Genomic DNA, 10,757 nt, shown 5'->3' with positions numbered 1-10,757 from the left:
ATGCTAAATCTCTTCGCTTGTGTGTGTTGTTCGAAATCTCCGAACACAGCAGCGTTGAGCTTCTTGAGTCTGTTCAGTAAAGAGTGTTTTGATTGGTGGATTAAAAGCTCACCGCGATTGGCTGAACGGAACATCCTCCAAAAAAATATATTTATGAATCTTAACCTGCCAGGAAGGTCTCAAAAATACCACACACAAATTCAAAGCAGTCCACGCATGTGTGATGATTTGCAAATGCAGATTCAACGATCCATAAATACATGTAACATCATTCATAAATGTGTGATGGAAATTAATTCAAGAACTTGATATATACATATTTGTGTAAACATTTTAAATTTATTTAGGTAAGATGCTTTTGTGTGAGCATTTGGGGAAATATTTATGCTTTTACTTCTGTATTTAAGAATTGTGTTTTGAATTTACAAATCTGATTTTGTAAATGTAAATTGTGCTGTGCATTTATGAATTTTGTTTTATAAATGTATTATTTTTGAGGCCGATCTGGCTCCATACAACCCTACTTATTAATTTATATTTTTGTCTTGTTTTCGAGTTAAAATAACAAAATATTAAAATATCGCCAAACAGCTGATAAAAACATCACAATAATCCACAAGTAACCTACACCACTCAAGCCCATAAAATTTTCATTTTGGGGTGAATTATTCCTTTAAGAAACACAGTGAAACAATTTCTAGGAGGAATTTTTTTTTTATTATTATTTATTGATTATCATTTAAAGATTATTTTACAAAAATGCAAGAGGATTATATAAATATACTATATTATATGCTAAAATATACTATATTTCAGTATATACAGTGGGTACGGAAAGTATTCAGACCCCCTTAAATTTTTCACTCTTTGTTATATTGCAGCCATTTGCTAAAATCATTTAAGTTAAATTTTTTTCCTCATTAATGTACACACAGCAAGACAATGACCCTAAGCACACAGCTAAAATAACGAAGGAGTGGCTTCCCAACAACTCTGTGACTGTTCTTGAATTGCCCAGCCAGAGCCCTGACTTAAACCCAATTGAGCATCTCTGGAGAGACCTAAAAATGGCTGTCCACCAACGTTTACCATCCAACCTGGCAGAACTGGAGAGGATCTGCAAGGAGGAATGGCGGAGGATCCCCAAATCCAGGTGTGAATAACTTGTTGCATCTTTCCCAAAAAGACTCGTGGCTGTATTAGATCAAAAGGGTGCTTCTACTCTAAATACTGAGCATGTGATATTTCAGTTTTTTTTTTTTAATAAATCTGCAAAAATGTCAACAATTCTGTGTTTTTCTGTCAATATGGGGTGCTGTGTGTACATTAATGAGGAAAAAAAATTAACTTAAATGATTTTAGCAAATGGCTGCAATATAACAAAGAGTGAAAAATTTAAGGGGGTCTGAATACTTTCCGTACCCACTGTACAAGTAAATATATTGTATGTCATAAAAATTGTATATAAGTATATTGTTGTGCTGTTTCCAGGATGTTACGAGTATTTCTGTTGTGTTGCTGGTGTTGCACTAACAACACTTGTACATTTAGATACTAAGTTATTTCCATCAATATATGCAAACTATATTGCAAGTCATGTTGGTAAGTCAACATCTGCCAGCAGCATGAATGCAGTGCAATAAGGCAGTCAGTTGTCAGCATCACAAAAGTCTATTTATCACTACACTCTTCATCAGTCGGGTATAAGAGTCTTAATGTGAAGTTTAATTTGCTAAATCACAAGGATCTCTTAGAAACAGCTGAACACTCGCTGTCGTTTAACACTGTAATGAATTATTAGATTATCAAATTATTATGCAAACCAAAATCTTTTTTCAACAGTGATGTACTTTGAGAGAGTCACACATCTGTCCACTGCAAAAATACATATAGTTTCATGAACCAACATTAATAAATTAATGTTTGATTTGTTAACATGATAATACATTAGGCATGAACTAACAATGAACATTTCTTTTTAAATTGTATTTATTTCTTACAGTATTTATTAATCTACCTGCTGGTAGTTTGTGAGTCGATGAAAAGCTAATAATTAAATCATAAAAAAAATAAGAAACTTACTAAAAAGTTCTTAAATATTTTATTTGTTTACCTACATGTGACGAAGAACTGTTAACGTGGAAATACGTTGTTAAATTATAATAATTAATAAATAATAATTTATTATATAATTTAAATTATCATTTCACCGCCTTTGTGCCAGTGTTTACCACTGTGTACGTGTAACGTTTCACTGCGATGCATGTCACACACTATATCAGACATTCCGTGGGAGATTTCTACACTGTTAAATATATTCTAAGAAATTTCATCAAATGAAGTTGGAACACTGGCACATTCTCTGAGTGAAGGTGTGTGAAGGAGACTTGCACTGTGCTGCAGATCAGTCTGTGATGTGAGTGCTTGTTGGCTGCTGGCGTGGCTGTCATGGAGTGGCAGTGAGTCATCAGACGTGTGTGTGTGTGTGTGTGGTCAGGTAGGTGTGTGTTGCACATGGAAAGCTCTGGCTTCTCCAGGCAGTCATGACAGAGCAAAGAGAAAGAAGTGACACAGCCATCTGCCTTCAGTCCACGGCCCACACCGCACCACACGCCCCGTCTGGAGACGCACACACTCACTTATTTAAAGGGGCCATGTTCTACACCTTCTTCAAATACAAGTCAAGGTTTCATGAACTTAAAAAAATCAGTCCACTTGATTTTGAATAACCACTTTAACTCTCTATTTGACTCTTAAAACAACAGGTTGTTTTTGCTACTGAACTTCTATATGTGACCCTGGACCACAAAACCTGGGGTATATTTGTAGCAATAGCCAAAAATACATTGTATGGGTCAAAATGATTGATTTTTCTTTTATGCCAAAAACATTAGGATATTAGGTAACGATCATGTTCCATGAAGATATTTTGTAAATTTCCTACTGTAAATATATCAAAACTTAATTTTTGATTAGTAATATGCATTGCTAAGAACTTCATTTGGACAACTTTAAAGGCGATTTTCTCAATATTTAGATTTTTTTTTTGCACCCTCAGATTCCAGATTTTCAAATAGTTGTATGTCAGCCAAATATTGTCCTATCCTAACAAACCATACATCAATGGAAAGCTTATTTATTCAGCTTTCAGATGATGTATAAATCTCAATTTCGAAAAATGGACCCTTATGACTGGTTTTGTGGTCCAGGGTCACATATGTAAATGACCTCCCTTATAATGCCTGCATTTTTACACATTTCTGCTCTTATAAACATTAAAGGCTAATGGTTAATGTCAAGTCCAAAATACAGACCCTGTTTTGCTTTTGATCTACTGTTGCAGATAATAATGCAGCCTTTCTAAAATCTTGAAAAAATAAATGTAGTAATTTAATGACATTCGGTGTCAAAAAAGTTAAAAATAAACAGATTTAGAAGTGCTGTATCAAATTTGTTAACTGAAATTAAGATAAAATAAAATACAAATTTTAGATGAAAAACCTAATCTTAGGAAAATGTTTTGAAAGTGAAAATTAGGCACTGAAATAAGTGACTGAAGTACACTACATCTGAAAAAAGAAATAAATATTAATGGAAATATTTAAAAAATAAAAACTAACAAAAATAACAAATTACTAAAACCTAAAGTAAAATGAAAAATAACTTTAAAATTAATTAAAATATGAAAATAAAAGCTCATTTAAAATGTTAATAAATACTATAACAGTTAAAATCTTAGAAACTGAAATAACTTTATTTTGAAGTACTAAAATTAAAATAAAAACGAAATAAAACTAATTATAAACTTTAAAAATGAAAACTAACAGAAACATTCAAATCACAAAAACTAATTCAAAATCTGAATAAATACTAAAGCAGTTCAAATCAATTTATTTGGAAAATTACTAAAACTAAAAGAAAAAAAAACATTAAAGCTACATAGAAATGTTTAAAAATGAAAGTAAAATCACTTAAACTTAAATTAATAAAAGCTAATAATTCAAAATATTAATAACAGTATAAAATAATACTAATATGACACTGCTACTTTCTGGTATAACATACACTTTACACCATCAAATACAACACAACTTTCCTTGTTGTATATCCTGTCATCATCCCAAAATACATCACATCATGGAAGTAAATTGAGTTGCAAATGCCATTTTATGTTGACAAAGTTTAAATTCAGATGTTAAGTCCATACACGCTGCTGTATAGTGTTCAGTATCTCCAGGATGCACACACACAAACCTACCCCTTACAGGAAACATTCTGCATTTTTACAATTTAAAAAAAAACTTTGTTTACTTTATTTTTATACCAGTTTTACAAATGAGGACATCCCCAAAGGGAGGTTTTTGGAGATTTTGTCAGGTTTAGCTCACTTTTGGGTACAAATTTGTCCCCAAAATATACACACACACACACTTCTGAAGTCTTGCTAGATGAAGTGAATGACTTGGACTCTGTTTAAGACTCGGAGCGCTGCATGTGTCTTCATCATCACGCCCAGTGAGCTGAAGAATTACTGCTACGGCTCTAAAAGCCTTCAATATAAAAGTCTCCAGAGGCTGCAAGAGGGCCACAGCAGCATCTCACCACTACTTCTCCAAATGTGCGGTGAAAGCTGATGTTAGACATTTTCATGACCACGTTTACATGCACAACATACAAATTTAGCCTTTATTCTGAAAAAAGAAAAAGAAAAAAAAAACATTCAGAAACAATTCAGATTTTTCCTTTATGCATGTTCATTACAATATACTGGAGTTTGGCCTTTACTGGATTATTGCAATCAGGTTAATGTATTGAAGTTGCGCTCATAATAATCATATTCGGATTAAAACAGAAATATGCTTATGCATGTAAACATGGCCTCTGTCTCTCATTGCAAGATTAGATTGCTTCAGAATTTTGACATTTTAACAAAGCACACTAGAAAATGAAGTTGTCATTGTTGAATGATTCCCGATAGGCTTTAAGGGCCGGGGAAGATCAGTGACGTCTCTCATTGATCACACTGGCTCTTGTGCTCTGAATCCCTCCAGTTCACATATTGAAGAAACAGATTTGTGGTATAAACCATCTGCTGTTTCTCATGAACACCTGTGAAATCATGACCCATCCGTTACACAAATCTGTGTCGACTGCTGTCACTCTAAATCTAATGCCATACCAGGGAAAAAAGAAAAACACCAAATATGCCAGTTTCAGCTTGGGTTTGTTGGCCATCCCGCAATGTCAAAACACAGCCAGTCACACTGACCTGAAAATCACATTTTTTTTAATTTAAAATTTTTATATAAAAATAAAGAGGAAATCACACCCACACACACAAAATGTTAAAAATATTTAAAAATAAAGAGAAAAAAAAAATTATATCACAAAATGTTAAAAATATTTAAAAATAAAGAGAAAAAAAAAAATTATATAAAAACAAATTTATATATAAACATTAAAAAATATTATATATTTTATAAAATATATTATATAAATTATAAATAAATGTATTATATATTATAAAAAATATAAAAAATGATATATAATAGAAAAAAACACAAATGTTAAAAAATATTCAAAAAGTAGACACAAAATAAATAATATTAATCTTAAAAATACACACACACACAATTAAGATATATAAAAAATACAAAATGGTTGCATATATATATATAGAGAGAGAGAGAGAGAGAGAAATATGAGTAAAATGAAAATGTATAAAATGAAAATATGACAAAATTATATATGAAAAATAATATACTAATATAATAATAAAATACAATTCAAAATTGCTAATAATTCAGGTTAAAATAAGGACAACTTCTGTCCTAATTTTTTGTCTCAATGGATATCATGTTTCACTGTGAAATAAACCACATTATCAAAGTTAAACGGTTTGTGAAAGCCATCAACATATGGACTATAACAATAAACAGAATTCATATCGTCATTGCTGCCATTGTAACATCCCTTAAACATAGTAAAAATCACTGTAACAGCCTCTGTTGGCTTACTGCTTTAATCAGTAGGCATTTGTTTCTACTCCAGCCTGTGTCACCTGCAGACGCATGCATCATTAACTCTGGAATGTACACACACACACACACACACACGGCATGCTGTTCAGCAGTTATGTGATCGGCATCACTCCAGAGGCTCTTCTCTACGGCCCGAGATAATTAAGAAATCGTCGCACAGAAAACTCAGAGCTACAACAGAGAAGCCGAGAGATTGAACCATGACATTTCTGTAGTATAAATCCTCATTAGTGCTTCTCTGGGAAAGTGTGAGACTTCTGGTGAATCCCATTTTTAGTACTTGCACATGTGTGACAGCCCATTAAAACGCTCGTTAAACTGACTGCAAGGCTCTGTTCCAACACCTAGTGAATGGCTTTGCTGTCTGCTGCCTACCTAGGCATCCTGATGTAACCTAATAAGTGATACACTCTACACAGACAGCAACTCTAAGCATCATACAAATAAATTCTCTTCAGGTGATGCGCATAAGAGACTCCACTTGCATTATTGTAGACTTTGACGTTTACACGTTGAGAAGCTTAACTTAATAAGAATTTAACTTTTGCAATTGGTCACTTTCGGTGTTGAAAAGAATCAAAATATATTTATAATCAGCATTTCTTATTTAATTATGAATGACTTATTTCCATTTGGTCTTTAAAGGAAAACTAGTCAGCAGAAAGTTTCTTAACCCTATAAAGCTGACTGTATTGTATTTAATACACACATTTCTGTGCCAGAAAATAATCAACAAGATCAACATTATTCAAAACTACTCATTAAATGTTATTTAAATTGGTCTTTCAAGGCTATTCTAGGAAGATGGACATAGCGCTAGCAACACCAAGGTCATGGGATCGATTCCCAGAGAATGCATGTACTGATAATATGTATAGGTTGAATGCAACGTAAGCACTTTGGATTTGATTTTTATGCATTAGGCGTCTGTCAAATTTATAAATGACAGTCCATGTACTCGACAGCACGCCACAGATGTGGTCCATAGACATCAAGGTAAAATAACCCAGATATTCCTTTAACACTCTCCTGGACTGAGGCCATATAGTTAATGTGATCTATAAGACAGAGAAGGGGAAGAGAAGGACACGGAAAGAGACTTTGGTAGTATAAATAAGAGTTACTACTTACTGAAATGACAGAAGTTGGCATCAGTGACAGACTTCATCGGCACTGAATACTGAAACACCATTCTGTGAATGATTAAAGTAAGTAGAAAACAAACTGCACTGGAAATCATAGTTCATTGCTGATAAACAAGTAAATACTGTAAGCAAACAAACAAATAACTGAACACAACTACTGCTCCAAACACAACCTATGGCTCAAGCAAACTTAACCGGGTTACTTGAACCTTCTGCTAACTGTATGGTTAAGTCAAAACTGCTTCCTCTAGTGGCAAGAAAACGTCACAACCAAAAACATGCAAGTCCACGTTGTGGATTGGGCTGTAAATCTGATCTAGACTCACATTTCCAGAACAAAAACTGCAGTTCCAACAGGGCAGCAAAAAGAATAGCAATGAAGTGTTCGCTAAAATGATCTAGAAAAAGACCTAGAGATTTCTTTAAAATAGAAGAACTGGAAAAAAACAAACAAAACAAAAAAACATTGAAAGCACTGAAACCAAAGTTCTGGTGTTAATAATACACATAAACTTTAAAGGTAATATTTAAAGTAAAAATATTATCCATCTACATACATAGACACTGCTGTTCAAATGTTTGGGACCAGTAAGATTTTTTAAGTTTTTAATGGAGTCTCTAATGCTCTTCAATGCTGTATTTATTTGATCAAAAATACAGAAAAAAAAAGTTAAATTGTTAAATATTATTGCAATTTCTAATATTTGTTTCCTATTTTAATATACTTTAAAATATCATTTATTTCTGTGATGTAGCACTGAATTTTCATCAGCCATTACTGCAGTCTTCAGTGTCACATAATCCTTCAGAAATCATTCTAATATGCTGATTTATTATCAGTTTTGAAACTGTCGTGCTGCTTAATATTTTTTTGGAACCTGTGATACTTTTTTTCTATGATTCTTTGATGAATAAAAAGTTAAAAAGAACAGCATTTATTTAAAACAGAAATCTTTTTTTTAACAATATAGGTCTTTACTATCACCTTTTATCCGTTTAACACATCCTTGCTGAATAAAAGTATTAATTTCTTTAAAAAGAAAAAATATACTGACCCCAAACTTTTGAATGGTAGCGTATATTGTAACACAACATTTCTATTTTGAATAAACACTGTTTTTTTTTTTTTTTTTTACTTTTTATCAAAGAATCCTGAAAAAATATCACCGGTCCCAAAAAAATATTAAGCAGCACAACTGTTTACAACATTGATTATAAATCAGCATATTAGAATGATTTCTGAAGGATCATGTGACACAAAAAACTGTAAATGGTAATGATGCTGAAAATTCAGCTTTGCTTTAAAACATTATATTCTGAAGTATATTAAAATAGAAAACTGTTATTTTAAATTGCAACAATATTTAACTTTTTTTTTTGATAAAAAAAAACATTAAAAATCTTACTGATCCCAATCTTCTGAATGACACTATATATTATATTTAATAAAATATGTATTATATATTAAAATATATATTATTTATTTTTCATCATTAAGAGACAAATAAATCTCATTGAACTTAAGCAGCTCAACTCCTACAAACCTGGTCAAATTTCTGTTGCATTTATTACACAATTGAAACACATAAATCAAATATGAATACTAAGGGTAGTGAAACAGGGTAACAAAAACAATAAATAGGCAAACACAATAATTTACGGTCCCAAACAAAGGCTTTGGAACGCATATATGCTGTATGAATAAAATAAAACCGATATACGGCTTAAAAATAGCGTTCCCAAACATTTCCAGTCCATGAAAGCAGTCGTTGTGAAACGCTGTGCAGGAAGTATGTTGGTAATTGCATGCAATCCAACAGCCAGCAAGAGCTAGTGCAGCACCAATGCATTCATTTCCCGTCTCCTTTTCTCGTATGGTGGGAAAAAATATGCATGCCAAACGGACAGATAAATAAAAAAAATCAAGGGCCCAGAGTAAAGAGGAAGTTGATATGTGTTCGAGGTGCGCACTTCTGCTGGTTTGAGGTGAGAGTATTAACAGTGGAGAGCGTGACTATTTATCACAGTGAGCGTGTAGAGACGGGTTTCCCAGGCGTGTGCTTCCATGGTGACAGCGTGATGCATCACATGCTTTCAGCGGCGTGTGTGGATCCATCTGCAGCCACCTAAGAGACGCAGATGACTGCCGCAAGAGACACACGGGAATCTGCACTTCTTTAAACGTACCGTTAGTTACCCGCTATTCGCCCCAGCGATGTGCTTGAATTCCTTGGAGGATTCTGAGAAAACATCTTTACGAGCAGGAATCAACATTCAGTTGTCAACAGGGTGACGGCGTATCCTGAGGGAAAGCCATAGCGGGACGGTCTACAAACGGACGGATGGATATCTCGGACCGAAACAACCAAAAGTTCAAAGGTGGATGCCAAGGTGAATGTTTATAGTACCATCAAACCAAAAACAAGTCCTTCTTATGTTAGGCAGAAAGTACATTGTCATTTTGTCCCAGTAATAAAAATTTAAAAATAGAAAATCCATTTGAAATGATGAGGGTCTGAAGTGCACACCACTACGGATGATGTCATTCTTCCACTTAAGCTGGAGCCAATCAGATTCCATGACATGATAGTTCATTAGAATAACATATTCCAGCCTGAAATTATTTGGTTATTTATCAATCTATGGTGATAACATAAGCAAAAAAAAAAAAAGGGGGGGGGGGCATTGCAAGTAAACAATGGGATTCATTCATGACGCACAAGTGAAGTGAATTATTGGTAAATCCGTTCTTGCGTAAATGCTCATTTCACATTCAATTCGATGAAATATGAACACCTGAAATTATTTACTAATCATTTATCAATATGTGATAAATGCTAATGAAAAAGCATAAAGGGGGCATTGCAAGTAAACACTAGGATTCGATCATGAAATACAAATAAAATGAATAGCTGGTAAAACTGTATGTAAATAGTCATTACACATTCAATTCGATGCAACAGTTGAAGTAAAAACTGAATAATATGGTAATCATTTATCATTACTTGATGAAAACAAAAGCATATGGGGGCATTATGAAGTAAACACTAGGATTCATTCATGAAACACGATGAGAATGAGGGGCCCTTTACACGTAAACTTTTCCGTTTTTGACTACATCGTTGACGTGTAAACGTAGCCTGAATCGTTTGCATACAGTAAACGGTCATTTCACTTTCAATTTGATGCAACCATTAAAGAAAACAATTCTGATCCAGATTCATGAATGACGTCCGTTATGAATGACGAGTAAACAATCATTTGTCTACATAACTTTCATTCATCAAAATATTAATGGATCATTGAAAGCCAAAATATTATTAAATTTTATGTTGATATTACAAAGTATAAATGTGTGCATTCAAAATATGATTTTACTTTCACTATCTTATGCTCAAGATTTTATACATTTACATAAATGGCCCTTTTTTCTTTTACTAAAACTCAACTTTCTTTCCTTCAGGTCACCAAAACAAGCGTAACTATGAGGGAAAATATTTTTAGAGCAGCTCTGTTTAGTTGCATTTAGTAATTTAGGCTTTTGCTAAAATTGATGACATTTACTCATTTT

The 10,757-nt window shown here is 32.9% G+C and overlaps 1 protein-coding gene across 1 annotated transcript in view; it reads right to left on the bottom strand.

The window, feature by feature from the left end:
* The window catches only part of ajm1 (apical junction component 1 homolog), a 50,356-nt gene that overhangs the window by 38,229 nt on the left and 1,370 nt on the right, over positions 1–10,757 (bottom strand). The window lies entirely within an intron of this gene.

Source organism: Sinocyclocheilus rhinocerous, unplaced genomic scaffold (assembly GCF_001515625.1).
Source record: "Sinocyclocheilus rhinocerous isolate Xijiao unplaced genomic scaffold, SAMN03320098_v1.1 scaffold1295, whole genome shotgun sequence".
Taxonomy (NCBI): Eukaryota; Metazoa; Chordata; class Actinopteri; order Cypriniformes; family Cyprinidae; genus Sinocyclocheilus; species Sinocyclocheilus rhinocerous.
This window is presented reverse-complemented; position numbering and strand designations above follow the sequence as displayed.